Source organism: Dasypus novemcinctus, chromosome 21 (assembly GCF_030445035.2).
Source record: "Dasypus novemcinctus isolate mDasNov1 chromosome 21, mDasNov1.1.hap2, whole genome shotgun sequence".
NCBI classification, from domain to species: Eukaryota; Metazoa; Chordata; class Mammalia; order Cingulata; family Dasypodidae; genus Dasypus; species Dasypus novemcinctus.
In genome coordinates, this window is record NC_080693.1 from 73,452,412 (window position 1) to 73,467,600 (window position 15,189).

The window sequence follows — 15,189 nt, forward strand, 5'->3', positions numbered from 1 at the left end:
CTTTCAGAGTGTACTAGCATGTTCCTTTTTGAACAGTATGGGAAGATTGTGGTTTCAATGCTTCATTTTTAACAAAAAACTTGTGGTTTTTATGTAGATGTGATTAGGTCCGTATTCACTTGAAAAGAAATAAACAAGGCCTCCCTGCATGTCAAACAAGAGATAGCATTAACTTCTGAGAGTGCAGAAATTTTCAGTTCAAGGTTTCTAAAATTTTGAGGAAGGCCTTGAGCTAAAAGTGGAGAGCCCCTGTATCCAACATTTTCTAACACAGAAAGAGATTCTTTGGGTTGCTGCTTTCTTCTTGGAAAAGAGCTGTTTCTCCTTGTATACCTACTCCTTGCATAGGTACCTGGCAATAATGGCTGGCTTCTGTAAATGCAAGTAAATCTTACCAGGGAATGATTTTTAGCACACATACATATATGCATGCATGCAGACACACACACACATATACATATATGTGTGTGTCTATTTTATAGCTATTTTTATAGTTATTTTATTAATTTGTATTTGCTGTCTGCTTTCTGTGTCTATTCACAATGTGTTCTCTGTGTCTGCTTGTCTTCTCTTTCAGGAGGCACCAGGAACTGAACCTGGGACCTCCCATGTGGGAGAAAGACGGTCTATCACTTGAGCCACCTCCACCCCCTGCTTTGTTGCATCTCTCATTGTGTTTCCTCTTTGTGTCTGTTTGTTGCGTTATCTTGTTGAGCCATCTTGTTGTGCCAGCCTGTCATGCCAGCTTGCTCTCTTGCTCGTCTTCTCCAGGAGGCACCAGGAACCAAACCCAGGATGTCCCATGTAGTAGGCAGGAGCTCAATTGCTTGAGCCACATTCATTTCCCTGTCTATTTACTTTTGTAAATTTTTAAAGGATTAACTCAGTTTGTTCTTAGTACTTCCACTGTACTTTTACCATCTTTGATTATTCATGTGATAATCTCTGCAATCTCATTATTGTCCAATAAATAGTTGCTTTGACACCCCCAGAGTTTTCCTGTATCTACATGGAAGCATGGAAAGAAATGAACAGTTGTCTTGTTTCCAATAACATTTAAAATATTTTTGGAAAGGTCATCAAATTTTAAATTTTATTTATAATTCATTATTATTTAGAATTCGATAATATTTTATTCTAAAATAATAAATATCTACAATATTTTTATAATTATGGATGAATTGTTGGATTAAGAAAGGGAGATTGGAAGGCTTGCTTTCTCACCTCAGCTAAATTCTCTGCTCTTTTAAAAAGTAAAGCTGTAAGTAAGAAATGAAGTTTAACAAAAGCTGTATAAGTATAGATGTCAGTCACTTAACTTGTGCCTTATGCAGCAGAACATTTGAATAGATTTATGGTGGCAGATAAGTGACAGTGTAATTTTGAGAATAATCATTGCAAATAAAGAAAAAGTAAACAAATATATTAAACATAGATGCTATGAACTCTTTAAAAGACAAAAACAGTTAAAGTTCTGTGATAATTTCATGTGTCTTCTTACTGAGGTTTTGGTGTCATTTGGTCAAGCAAGCACTGGCCTGATTGCTACTGTGAGGGTATATCATAGACAGATTTAAATCATTAGCCAGTAGATTGCATCTATGGCTGATTACATCTACAGTCAACAATGGAGACTCTTCATTCAATCAGTAGCAGTCTTAGAGAACTAGGGAGATCAGTAGTCAAAAAGGAGAATTTCCATTTTTATTCAGCCAGGCAACTTCTCCTGGGGAACTCAATATCACCTTTTTTGGAGTTTGCAGCTTGCAACCTGCCCTGTGGAATTTGGACTTTCCAATCCCTGTGGTCATATGAGCCAATTCCTATAATAGATCTCTTAATATCCACATATATTTATCCTTTTGGTTCTGTGTCTCTGGAGGACTCTAACTAATACAAGCTTTTAAAACAAGAAATGAAAAGACCACTGAAGCACCAAATTGGGTAAGTTGCACTGCATTGGTTAAAGAAGCCCACACGGTAGCTGAGAGACTAATAAAGCTCTGCATAGTTAGCATTGCTGAACATCTGCCGGATGAAGAGACAGTAAAAGAAATACAGCAGAACCACTTTCCAGCAATATAGCAGGTCCTCCCATAAAGATGTTTGCTGTAAACCTGAAAGTTAAGTTTAGATTTCATTGGTGGAATTAAACTTTTGCCTTACTGTGAGAGGATGCAGTTCTTTTATGAATCCCAAAGAAGAAAAGATCATGTTTCTGAATTAATCCATTCCTGTTGATGTGAGGCCTTGGGGTTGGACTATACTGTGAGGCAGGGCCAGCTTGGGTTCCACCATAGCTGAGTTTAAGGAGAAAGTAGAGTGAGACCAGCAGACCTGCCCTCTTGCTTGATCACCATGTGGTAGGACACTAGGATCACCAGTAGCTGACTTTGGTGAGAAATCATCTCTGACGGTGCCTCAGTTTGCACATTTCATAGTCTCAGAACTTTAACCTTTTACCATAATTTTCCCATTATAAAACCCAACCCATTTCTGGTTCTTTGCATCGGCAGCCATGTGGCAAACGAAGACACTTATAAACAGAAAATTCTACAGATGAGACAAATCTTGTTGCTTGACTTAAATTCATCTAGGATCAGCACCAATATAGCAGAGAACCAGATGTGTTTTTAAGGAGAATGTTTAGGAACAGACCCAAGTGTTGCTGAAACCAAGTGTTCAATAAGGTTTTATAATCTCATGGTTTAATCTGGAACAACTGTGCTAATATTTGCACCAATGGTCCTAAAGCATGGCGGGGGGGGGGGGGGGGGGATAAAACTGCTGGTACCTTAGTACAAATCAAGGCAGTGACACCAGTGATCAAAATTCACCAGTAATCAGTGAATTATTCATCACCACATGCAACTGCTGTAAAAAAAATTAAAATAGCCTGTCTTATTTAAGAATGCACTTGAGGAAGCAAAAAAAGAATAATATTAATTTAAAAGCTTGACTCTTGAATTCTTGAATTATAAGGGAGTATGCAGAAAGTGCCTCTGCTGTATACTGATGCCTGATAGTTGATGATTGCCTCCAGGAAAAGCACTTGTGCAATTGTTTGAGTTGTGAGCTAAAGTAGGTGCTTTGTAAATTGAACTCCATTTTTATTTCAAAGACAAAACAACAGACTGGTTATTCAGACTTTGGAATTTGGTAGCAGTTTCTCAAAAGTAAATGAAGTGAGTCATCACTTCTAGGAAAACAACTGATAGTATCTATTGTCTATGGTAAAATTAGCAATCGTTGCTTCTTACCTTTCTCTCATTCTCCTTATTACGAAGACATTTTTCAATCTTGATGTTCAACTTAATGACCATATCATTGTTGTAGTGGAGAGAGGTCGAGTGTACGAGGTATTGAAGGCCAGGACATGAGAAGCTGAGAAGGAAGATTTATTATGACTGGCCAGACTTGGCGGACTCCTGTTCTAATAAAAACTGAGCCCCAGTAGGATTTTTGGATCTCTTTTACACAGAGGATGTAGGAGTGGGGAGTCAAATGGTTTATATGTAAAAGGACCTTTTTGTTAGTTTCTTCAAGTGTTTTATCTGAGTATCAGATAGGTTATATCCTCCAGGTTAGCTTGAATTAACACATATGCCCCACATTCCAGGTAAGCTTTAACACATACCTCCCACATTCCAGGTAAGCTTTATCATGTACTCCCCCACATTCCAGGTAAACTTGAATTAACATATTTAGTTGCATCCTCCCTGAATATCCAAAGACCTTAGAATTTATACCTCTCAATTGCATAATTCCCTTTCCAGGGAACTAGGCATACTTGGATATAGAATAAGTTTGAATTTATGCACAGGCCATATTAGTGTGGCAAAGAAATTTCATATCACAGCTTATGAGATAATTATTCTGGAAACTATAGCTTTGACAGCAATATGGGAACAATATGAATTTTTTTATGGGGAGGATGAGACAGAATATTTGAAACCAGAACTGTCACAGAAATATAGCAAGGTGATTGAGCCTTCTACTAAGTGCAACCATTTTTTTAGAATATGTGTCACTTTGATTCTTTTCCATTCTGTTTCTAACCAGAATATTATTCTCTTTAGTTTCTCTTCCCTGATCCTCTTCTCTGCTACTGATATTAGATCACTTCTTTAAGGTCAGCTTTCATGTTGACACTCTCTCACTCAAATAAACTAAAATAGTTGAAGATAACACTGAAGCGATGGTAGCGTAAGTAACTGTCCCAGTTTTCCAGGTACTTAAGGGTTTCCTATGATATGGGACCTTCAGAGCTAAAGCTGGGAAAGTCCCAGGCAAAGCGGGACAGTGGTCACCCCAAAGATGAGGGAAGCACAAAAGGACTAGAATGCCTTGGGTTGTGTTCTTGCATCTTGTATAAAAAGTCTCTGTTTTCAAGATCCTTTGATACCTCGCTCAGTTTCCATTTCAATTCCAATCTGACAAAAACAGTTCACCATCTACCAGTCAGGTTTCACACACTTGCAAAAAGTGCACAATTTTTGTTGTACTAACTAAAAAGGCCAGGTGGTTTTGGCCTGTTATTTCCTGGACGGGCAACATTCCTCCAACTCCTGTTTATACAAATCAATTGCTGCTCAAACAGAACCTGCTCCACAATAATGCTGCCCAGTATTCTACAGCACAAAGTGTTAGAGAAAGTCCTTAATAGTCAATGTTCCAGATTTGGTAATACTGTTTCCTCCACTAGATCATAATTCATCTTAAGGTCAGATAACATGATGTCTGTTTATGTGTGTTATCTCATGGCTCATCTCATTATACCCTAGCAAATGGCATATCCTTATTAATTGATTTTTCTTTATACAATATCTTTAAATATTTAACATTGAAATAAAATGCTAAATCAATTTGACTTCTCCAAACCTAAAGATAGGGTTTTTTCTCATTGTTTCTTTTGAAATTTGCATTCAAGATATCGAAGAATAAAATAGGAAGATGATAAAATGAAGGAAAGATTAGAGATAAAGAGAGACATTCACAATTAAAAACATTAAAAGACAATAACTTTAACATTTAAAGTTATTTAGAAACCTTTGGTTTTCTAAAATATAGATATTTGGCAAAATCGTTACAAATTTCATGGGCAACCTTTATTGGCTAATCACACACACACACAAAATCAAATTCAGTCCCATTCCTTTTTAAAGATATGGTGAAAGTATTTTTTATTATATTAAAATATATTTATATTTTATTAAAGTATGTTTATATTATGTTGAACATTGAAATTATACTTAGATGATACCATTACTTTCAAGAGTTAAACACTGTTCTTCAAATTTGGGGCTGCATATTATCTTGCCAGTTGATCTTTGTACTTAGTTCTTAGTTTTAGAGACAATTGTATTTGTGTGGAATTCAGGTGCATAAAATGTCTTAATTAAAATTTCAAAATATATTCAAGGAAGCCTAATTGTTGAATACAGTTAACATAGCCCTCCCAATGCAATAATACTTAAAGGAGAGTATATTCTCACTATTAGGAAAACCAAGAATGCCTGTTCACTCCTGATTCTTTAGAAGCATGGTCGTAATATGACTAATCTGCAAAAGAAAGACAATGGTCAAATGGTTTTCTGATTTATAAATTTTGTGCAAATTAGGATGATCTTGCCCCTTGAACTGCCCTGCTAACATTTCCCTAATTTCTCTCTGAGCATCAGGAAGTGTCAATTCCTAAACAAGTAATGAGGGGCTGTTTTCCCTTCTCCTGAGGCCCATGATCCATCATGCTTTTATTTTAAGTTCTGTGATTTCACAATTATAGGTCAGCTGGTGAGAAAATCCTGAGGCTACGCTAGTGCCTATGATGTGGGCTATGGGTGGAAGGCTCTTTGTCTCTTCAGAGATAACCCAAGCTGTTTGACTTGTGGGTGTGGAATGGTAAGAGGTTGCAGTCCTGCCCTTAGGGACAATGGCAACAGGCTCCAGTCCCAGGAAACAGTTTAACAGTGCAAGGGCTATAAACTTTAAGTATTTAGGGGAAATGCAAAAACCAAATATGCTAAAAGCTTATCTAGAATATCTGGAGTCCATGCTAAAAGCTTACCTAAGATGTGGAAGATATATATGCTAATTGAAGCCTATTGAGAACTGAAACAAAGGGACCATTTGGCCTTTTCTCTATGTATAAAAGATGTTTAAAAATCTTGTTCAGGGCTCGGGATTCAAACAGAAAGCTCCCGAGTCCAGCCAGCCATCAATAAACCATTTTTCCTTCTCAAAATCATTCTTGAGTCCTGGCCTCTCTATACTCAAATAATTGAACTTCTCTCAGATTCTACAACACCTAGAACAGAGAAAGAAGTAGGTTTTATCCTCTATGCACAGAGCTTCCCCTTCCTGTACTTATTGTTTCTCTCCAAGGTGCCCCTTCCTTCATTCTTCCATTGCAGCAGATGCCTAGAGTCATCAAGCTACCTTCCATTGACTCATTCTTCAACAATGAGAGGACAAACTCCTTCACATAAAAGTAGGTGCTCTTAACCAGAGATTGATGGGAATTTACTATATATGTGTACTTCTGGAAAGGATCCATACTTTTTACCACCCAAGGTCTCTATGACCCAAAATCCTCTTACTGACTAACAGGCAAAGTGCTGGAAATATTCAAGTAGCTTACCTGCCTTCATTTTATAGAAGTATAGGTATTGGTCAGTTATGAAAATGGGGATTTGTTCCTACTGGGTACTGCTCTACTGTACTGGAATTGTTAATGTAAGCAATTCCGTTTCCAATAGAAGGGCCCACCCAATCCAGTGTCACAAAGGAGAAACATCTCCCAGTGGGAAGGTGATTTATTGCGAGTACACCTTTGTCGGTGGGTGACTGTTTTCCTCCTCTTCCCTTTCATTGAGGATATAACTTTTTGAGAGTTACAACTTCATGCAAATGTCTCCAACTTATGCAAGCACAAGGCCATGTCACTTGTCCTAAAGTTGGTAATGAAGTCCAAACTCCTTAGTTAACAAGATCAGTTAACTCATAGAACATCAGTAATGCCACAGCACTCTGGTATTTGGTTTCTTTTACATTGTTGGCTACTGGAAATTTTCCTTACTTTATGTGAGCTTGAATTAGGGAAGCTTTAAAAACATTAACATTTCTAAATAGCCTAAGCTTTCTTATAGCCAGGTGTCAACTTTACCCTAATTGTTGAAGATAATTATTTCATACTAATTAGTATCCCCACACATGGCTTATGACAATAAAAAGCTATGGGATTTTGTAGTTAAAAAAAGTTATCTGAAAGATCCTGATTTTCTTGCACAGTTGGGAATCAATATACTCTCATGAACTTCAAATGATATGCAAAAGCATTAGTAAATATGATTCTTTTTTTTGTCTTTATTTATTTTTTCAATATTACATTAAAAAAATATTAGGTCCCCATATACCACCCACCCCCTTAACCCCACTCCTCCCCCCATAGCAACAATCTCCTCCATCATCATGAGACATTCATTGGATTTGGTGAATACATCTCAGAGCACCGCTGCAATTCATGGTCAATGGCCCACATCGTAGCCCACACTCTCCCACAGTCTACCCAGTGGGCCATGGGAGGACATACAATGTCCGGTAACTGTCCCTGCAGCATCACCCAGGACAACTCCGAGTCCCGAAAACGCCTCCACATCTCATCTCTTCCTCCCATTCCCCACACCCAGCAGTCACCATGGCCACTTTCTCCACACCAATGCCACATAATCTTCGATTACTAATCACAATAGTTCATGAATAGAATATCAGTAACATCCATATTCTATTCCTCCATTCTGTGGACCTTGGAATGGTTGTGTCCACTCCACAACTATATCAAGAGGGGGTTTAGATTCCACATGGATGCTGGATGCAATCCTCCTGCTTTCAGTTGTAGGCACTCTTGACTCCATGGTGTGGTGGTTGACCTTCTTCAACTCCATGTTAGCTGAGCAGGGTAGTAAATATGATTCTTGATGGTTTGAGTTAATTCTGTAATATTTTCTTCATCTGGAAAAACTATTATTTTTCTACCTGACTGTGTTAGTCAGCCAAAGGGGTGCTGATGCAAATACCAGAAATTGGTTGGTTTTTATAAAGGGTATTTATTTGGGGTAGAAGCTTACAGATACCAAGCCATAAAGCATTAGTTACTTCCCTCACCTAAGTCTATTTGGAGCAAGATGGCTGCTGATGTCTACCAGGGTTCAGGCTTCCTGGGTTCCTATGTTCCCGGGGCTTGCTTTTCTCTGGGTTCAAGGTTCCTTTCTTCCTGGGGCTGGTTTCTCTTTCCTCTGTGTGCTGACTTCCCGGGGCTCCAGCTTAAGTCTTCAGCATCAAACTCCAACATCAGAAACCCTGAACTCTGTCCTTAGCCACGCCTTCTATCTATGAGTACCCACCCACCAAGGGACTCAACACCCTAGTCATAACTCAATCATGCCCAGGTACAGATCAGATTACAAGCATAATCCAGTATCTCTTTTTGGAATTCATAATCATATCAAACTGCTACACTGACATTATAAGAAAGGAATATTTTTACAGGTAGTTTACTAGAAACAACTTCAGGAAGCTATATTCTATTCCTTTTCATAAAGATTTTTAATGAAAATGAATCCAAATTGCAGAGTGCCCTTGAATCAGTCATTCAGAGTAAGATCAGAAGTTTTCAGTGATATGAAAATATCATACCATTACAATTTCATTATTTACAGAAAAATTATTGGTACAACAAATCAAAAATAGTAGTAAAATAATGACTACACATGCACACACATACAGCCATAGTTAGATACTGATTTACATCAGTGGAAATCACTATTTAAATTTATTTTTATTTTTCTTTAAAAACCCAGACAACATAATTAATAGATCCACAAAGTTCCTAAATGTGTAGAACACAATGTGAATATTACTGGCATAATCTCTATTTTCCTCAGATTGTGTTCAATTCCATAAAGATACATACTTTTAATATGACTGAAAGAATGGGAAGAAATACAAACATTTTTTCTGGATTGGTGTGTGACTGTGAGGGAGGGAACAGGCAGCTTGTATTCTAATAGAACAGACTTTTATTCCTGGGTCTACAACTTAAATCCGTAGGATCCTGAGCAGGTTACCAATACCTGTTGCTTAATTATCTTACTTGTAAACTAAAAGCAATAACATCTATTCTGTGTATTCATTATGAGAAAAAAACCTCTCTGTGAAGATCTGGCACACAGTACACATTTAATGAATATTTGCTAACATAATTCCATGTGACTTTGAACAAGGGTATAGAGAAGCACAAATTTGTGATGTTGGGATGTGCAGGTGGAAATACCTATGAAACAAGGCGAGAGCATTTACGTTTCAGGAAGTTGGGAGACCAGGTCTTGGGTGGACAGTTCAGAGCAGGTCATGATCTTGAACCTGAAGTGGCTTTGGTATTTATAGGCAAGATGCACAGTGTAGATGTTCAGAATCGGGTGGAAGTAATGATGTGATGGTTGGTGGGGTGCCATAAAAAAGCAAGTTTAGAATGGCTCACATCCTCCTTCCCAGCATGGGGTAGTGAAGCATAGACAGGAAGGAATTGTCCGGCATAGCAGAGAATTGCAGTCTCTAAATAGCAAGTGGCTGAACACAGATTACATAAATATATATTCATATATTTATGAATATCCAATTGGTTTTATGATGTGCCTGTTTATCCTCCCACTTGAACTATAGGAGAATTCATTTTTCTGACATTCACGGCAGTGCTAGATATTTCTATTTTCTGTAATACCTACCTATCTCATGAATGTGTATCAATGCTGTTTGAATTTGTATTCCCTTGCTTTCCAGAGATGTCAAGCATCCTCTTATTTAATTTTCTTCCTTTGTGAATTTCCCTTTTATATTATTTGCCTATTTTTCTACTTGACTTTTTAAAATAGAAAAGTTGTGGTTTACCAAAAAATCATGCAGAAAATAAAGCTTTCCTTATTACCCACCCCCCATTATTAGCATCTTGCATTAGTGTGGTACGTTTGTTACAATTGATGAAAGAATATTATTATAATTGTACTATTAACTATAGTTCATGGTTTACTTTAAGGTTCCCTGTTTGTGCTGTACAGTCCTCTTCCAGTTTTCCTAGGCTGCTCAGGCAGATACCATGTTATGGTTTGACTTAAACAACGGCAATTTAATGATTCACAATTTTGAAGATCGGAAAGTGTCCAAATCAAGGCAACATTAAGGTTATGCTTTCTTTCTGAAGACTGGCATCCTCGGGCTGGCTGTTGGTGATCCTTTGTCCTGGGCTTCTCTCTTGCATGGCAATGCATGTGGTAGCCCCTCATGGCCTCTCCCTTCTCTTCCAGTTTCCCTTGACCTTTAGCTTTTTATTCCTGGGGCTTTCTCTCTGTCTTATTTTCTTCTGGTTTTAAAGGACTCCAGTAATAGGATTAAGACCCATCCTGATTGGGTTGGGCCCCTCCTTAACTGAAGTAGCAGCATCAGAATGTCCTACTTACAGTGAGGTCACACCCACAGGAACAGATTAAACTTAAGAACATGTTTCTTGGGGGTACCTACAGCTTCAAACCACCACAAATCCTATGTTGTCACTGTTGTTGTTTGATTTTTATTCTAGTAACATACATACAACTTAAAATTTCCCCTTTTAACCACAATCAAATACATAATTCCGTGCTGTTGACTTTTAAACTAACATATACACACACATATATATATATATATGAATTATTTATATATTCTGGATATTCCTCTTTTTTTGTACTGTCTGTTTTAGATAATTTTCCTTAGTCATTTGCAAACTCTTTCTTAATCTTAACTTTATATTTTCTTTTGTTATAATGAATTTTTAATTTTGTTATTATCAAACTGAATTGGTTTTGGGGTGTGTCCTCTTTCTGAAAAAAATTCTCTCTTTGAATGTCATAGTACACTCTTCCACAGTTTCTCCTAATGATTCTAAAGTTTTGTTACAATTATTTCTCTTGTCCACTTAAAGTTTATTTTTGTATAAGGCAAAAAGTAAAGATTGAACTTACTTTTTTCTTTACATTGGCCAAACTTATTGTCACAACCCCATTTACTTATTCTTTCTTTCCTCACCGATTTTTATGCTTCTTCTCTCATTTTCAGTTTTTCTAATATTCCCATTAATCTCTTTATAAATCCCTTCCACGTGGTCTTAATAACAAGAGCTTTTTATGCAGTCTTTTTTTTAAAGATTATTTTTTTTTAAGATTTATTTTTTATTTATTTCTCTCCCCTTTCTCCCATTCCCCCTCCCTTTCCCTCCCCCTCCCTCTTCCTACCTCCCTTCTCTCCCCCACCCAATCAGCACAGCTCCAATCAGCACAAATATATTTTGCTGGACCTCTCCTGAAAGCTATGGGAACTTAAGCATTCATAAAAGTGCTTAATGGCATAAGAAATGGGTTTTTAAGATGAATTAGAGAACACAGAAGTTATTTTAGAATGAACATTAGTTTTCTGGGACGCAGTTAAGAGACATGGCTTGCATACATGCTCAAAGCCAGCAGCCCTATCCTGGCCTCTCTCAGTTGGCATGTAGATCCTGACGTGAGAGGGAAGTGACGGCCTCCCTCAACACCATGTTGGCCAGGGACAAGAAAGCACAGCTATCATGGACTATTCCATGGGGATAAGAATTGGATATGGCCCCATCTGAAAGTTCCATCCTACTCATGGGACAAGATTACATTCAGGGCCATGCTATTTCCAAGAGACAAAGCTCAGGCAGGGTGTCCAAGTGCCAGTTCCAATGGGAGGTATCTTAGCTAGGACAGCATCAGGTAGCATTGCCAAAGGAAGAGCCTAAATATGACTGAAGGTGATGTTCTCACTATAGAATCAGCCCAAAGTAGCATGGAGACCTCAGTCTGACTCCAGCCTTTAGATTTTCCATTTGAAATCAGTCTTGAAGTTTAATCAAATTCATTATGCTACCCTCATGCCTGGTTTCTTTTCTCTGTCTCATATATGTTCTTTAGATTATATCAGAATTTTTAAAAAAATTTGTTATTATAGATTCTGTATTTTGCTAATAACTGTAATGATAATGATTTTTCTCCTGTCATGGTGATGTTAATGTCAGAAGAAAACCCTTGCTATTCACCATAAGAGCTGGAAAAGCTGGTCACCTCAAACTGTCCTCAACAGTATGTTGATTTGCAAAAATACTGTTGTGATAATAAATACATATTTCTCATTCTTATTCAGCACATTGTAATGAAAAATAAAAGGTAAGGGAAAGCATCTTACAATTTTTAAATGTAAATCTTAGAATAAGAAGCAGAAACAATAAAAATGTTTTTCTCAGTGATATTGGTGAAAAGGCCTCAAAGTTTTATATATAATCTTCAAAAACAACTGATTTGAAAATGCATTCATAAGGTTTAAGTTCCTCATCATCAATCCTTAAGCAGATTTCAGCTTATTTACACTTATTTTTTTGTCTTAATATGATATAATAGTTGTAATTTTAAAAAGTTATTAACTCTGTCCTTTTTTCTGTAGAATATAAATCACAGATATTCAGGAACATTAATTATTTTTAAAATAATTTCTTAAAAAATGTTTGGCATTTAGTATATAGAATCTTACTTATAATTGCATAATATGAACAACAACAACAACAAAAACACAGATGAACTTACTTTTGTAACATCTGAAGAACGTAATCTTGGAGTTCAGTTTATCCCTAGGTTTCATTATTTCTAGGCAAAGGATTCACTCTCTTTCCTGGTCTTTGCAGCATCTCTACATTATGCTGCAACTGCTTGCTTGAAAATTCCCATGAAGACAGTTTTCTAGAGGGAGGTTATGACGTCATCCCTCTTGGCTTGCCAGACATCGAATTCACATGATCGCCCTTGTTTGCCTTTTCACTGACCTCCAGGTAATTTCTGTAGTAGAGAAAGCCAGCTGTACTTGGTTGTCCAGCTGTATCATAGTATGAGGAGCTATCTTACAGAAAGAACCCAATATTTGAAACTTTTCTATACCCTTGAAGGAAGTAACAAATTGCTATCTAAAAACGCTATCTTTCAACACTAAGAAAATAAAAGAGCTTAGAGAAAAGCCCTTTATCTCTACTCAGAGTTCTGGACTTCTTGACTCAGATTAATTAATCAGGTTTTGAACAATTTGAAGAGCATATTCTGCTAGCTTACCATATCACGTTTTTCAGGAAACACCACAAACTGCTCAAGCTAAAACTACAGGAAGTGTCCTTGACAATTTGCACCCAATCCATCAACCAGTCTTATCAACTGTAGTTCCAAAATATATCCAAATACATCACTCTCTCCATATCCATGCCAACCCCCCCATCTAAATCTCTATCACCTTTCAATTAGACTATCACAATTGCCTCCTACTGTTGGTATCATGTAATTTATTTTCTACTCAGAGGAAAATGTTATCTTTTAAAAAATGTTGATCTACTCATACATATCCCTTTCAACACATTCCAGTGGCTTCTCACTGCACTTAGTTTAAAATCCATGATGTCCAATGACCTATCTCATGAGGCCCCTCCCTATGTCTCCTGTAGCATCTCTCAATACTCAAACTTGTCCCTGATGTGGGGCCATTGTCAGTGCTCTCCTCTTAGCCAGTCAAGCTCGCCCCCGTTTTCAGCAGGCTGCCTTCTCCTGTCATTGAGCTCTCAGTGTAATTGTTATTTCCTAAAGAAGTCTTTTCTGATTAATCTATCCAAAGTTTCTTCCATCTTTTCTGTCGTTTGATCATATTCCTTTGCCTATTTTTGTGTAGTGCTTACTTTTTCTGAGGATTTCTCAACCTAGACAGTATTGTCATTTGAGGCCAGATACTTCTTTGTTGGGAATGGGAAGGAGACTGGGGTGAAAGCTGCTGAGCGTAGGGAGAGGGAAAAGATATGACATGGGGGTATTTTCAGGACTTGGAGTTGTCCTGGGTGGTACTGCAGGGACAGATGCTAGACATTGTATGCCCTGCCATGGCCCACTGGGTGGACTGGGGGAGAGCATAAACTGCAATGTAAACCACTGTCCATGTGGGGCAGCTGGGCTCCAAAATGTATTCACCAAATACAATGAATGTCCCACAATGATTAAAGAGGTTGTTGATGTGGGAGGAGTGGAATGAGGGGGGTGGGGGTTATATGGGGATCTCATATTTTTTTGAATGTAACCTTTAAAAAAAATAGAGAAAAAATTAAAAAAAAATAAAGAAAAAGATCATCCTTTATCCTTGTGTTACCTACGGAGTGGGTGGAAAAAATCATTTATTATTTGAGAGGGCTTGGGGGAGAAGCAGTGTCCTCAGCAAAGTGTCAGGTTTCAGTAGGAACAAGAAAAGCATAAAGATTAAAGATTTAGCCAATGAGATGCCATGTATTGCATGCAACTTTGGACAGCTTCTCAAATTCCCTCAACTATCTCCTTTTTTCTTGTCTTGTTCTTTTAAAAACAGCTTTATTGATATATAATTTGTATGCCATACAATTCACTCATTTAAAGTATACAAATTAATGGTTTTTAATATATTCAGAGTTATGCAGCAATCACCAACGGAGTTCTGGTATTTTGCATCAGCACCCTTTTGGCTAACTAATACAGTGACTTTTGTGATTGGCTTCTTTTACTTAAAATATTATTTTCAATGTTATAGCATATATCAGTACTTAATTCCTTTATACTGTTGATTTTTATTCTATTGTGGAATTTTATTTATTCACTCATCAGTTGATGGATATTTAGGTTGTTTCCACTTTCTGGCTATTATGACTAATGTTGCTATGAACATTTATATAAAAGTCTTTGGATGGACATGTTTTCTTTTGTGCATATTCCTAAGAATGGAATTGCTGGATAAGTTAGGCAGCCAAAGGGGTACTGATGCAAAACACCAGAACTCTGTTGGTTTTTATAAAGGGTATTTATTTGGGGTAGAAGCTTACATTCACAAAACCATAAAGTGTAAGTTACTTCCCTCACCAAAGTCTGTTGCCATGTGTTAAAGCAAGATGGCTGCCAGTCTCTGTGAGAATTCAGGCTTCCATTTCCTCTTAAGACTCCATGACCCCAGATTCTTCCAATATCAGCTGTAGACTGGGATAAGTCTCATCTATTTCCTGGGGCTTGTTTCTCTCTGGACTCAGCTGCTCAGCACTCT

At 37.3% G+C, this 15,189-nt stretch overlaps 1 protein-coding gene across 1 annotated transcript in view; it reads right to left on the reverse strand.

Annotated features, from left to right (window-relative positions):
• Positions 1-12,772, reverse strand: part of LOC101424160 (ABC-type organic anion transporter ABCA8) — a 94,616-nt gene extending 81,844 nt beyond the window's left edge. The window contains exon 1 of the mRNA XM_058284626.2: positions 12,687-12,772. The gene's annotated coding sequence lies outside the window, so the exon portion shown is untranslated. The remainder of the gene's footprint in view (positions 1-12,686) is intronic.
• Between the last annotated feature and the right edge of the window lie 2,417 nt (positions 12,773-15,189).